The sequence below is a fragment of the Mandrillus leucophaeus genome, unplaced genomic scaffold, assembly GCF_000951045.1.
Source record: "Mandrillus leucophaeus isolate KB7577 unplaced genomic scaffold, Mleu.le_1.0 Scaffold170, whole genome shotgun sequence".
NCBI lineage: Eukaryota > Metazoa > Chordata > Mammalia > Primates > Cercopithecidae > Mandrillus > Mandrillus leucophaeus.
Window position 1 is genome coordinate 936,822 of NW_012101699.1, and position 1,150 is coordinate 937,971.

At 39.6% G+C, this 1,150-nt stretch overlaps 1 protein-coding gene across 3 annotated transcripts in view; it reads left to right on the top strand.

Moving 5' to 3' along the window:
* RASGEF1C (RasGEF domain family, member 1C) overlaps positions 1–1,150 on the top strand; it is a 42,802-nt gene that overhangs the window by 39,977 nt on the left and 1,675 nt on the right. The window lies entirely within an intron of this gene.

Below are 1,150 nucleotides of genomic sequence, written 5' to 3' on the forward strand. Positions count from 1 at the left end.
AAAAAAAAAAAAAAAACTCCTAGAACTAATAAGGGATTCAGCAAGGTTGCAGAATACAAGATGCACATGGAGAAATCAACCGTGTTTCTACGTATGAGCAATGAATATGCGCACACTGAAACCAAAACTATAATACCATTTACAATCACTCACACACGAAAACGTAGGTGGAAATCTAACAAAACATGCACAGGACGTAGATGCTAAAAGTTCATGCTGATGAAAGAAATCAAGGAAGATGTAGATAAATGGAGACATAGAATGTTCACGAACGGGAAGACTGCGTAGCAAAGGTATTAATTCTCCTCCCAGAATTTAAGTACGAGTTTAATGCAATTCCTACCCAACTCCCAGCAGGACTCTTTGTAAGACAGAGATGAGATTCTCCTAAAATTTGTATGGGAAGGCAAAGGAACTAGAATTGCTAAAACAATCTTGAAAAGGATTCATGGGAGGAATGAGTCTGCTTGATGTTAAGGCTGATATTATAGAGCTACAATCATTAAGACAGCACAGTATTAGGGGAGGGATGGACACATGGTCAATGGGACAGAACAGAGAACCCAGAAAGAGACCCACACAAGTATATCAGGTGATTTTTGACCAAAAAAAAAAACCTCAATGGAGGAAAGCTAGCCCTCCAACAAACAAGTGCTGGAGCGTCCAGGCATCCACAGTCCACAGACCAACACATGAACCCCAGCCCAAGCCTCACACCTTACACAAATAATTAGCTCCGCATGGATCACAGACTAAAATGTAAAATGTAAACCTATACAACTTTTAGCAGGGAAAAGCAAGAGATAATCCTCGGAATATAGGGCTAGATAAAGAGTTTCTTATTCCAAATATGCCACTATTATATGACCCAGCCAATGCATTCTTGGGCAGTTAGTTATTCTAGAGAAATGAAGACTCGTGTATTTATACATCATTTGAAGTGAGTTTCACACAGAAGCAAAAGCCCTTACGCAAATATCATAGAGCTATGGTCATTAAGACAGCACAGTATTAGGGGAGGGATGGACGCATGCAACAATGGGACAGGATAGAGAACCCAGAAAGAGATCCACACAAATACACCAGGTGTAGAACAGGTTCTTACCATCTGGGTGTAGAACAGGTTCTTTTTTTTTTTTTTTTTTTTTGA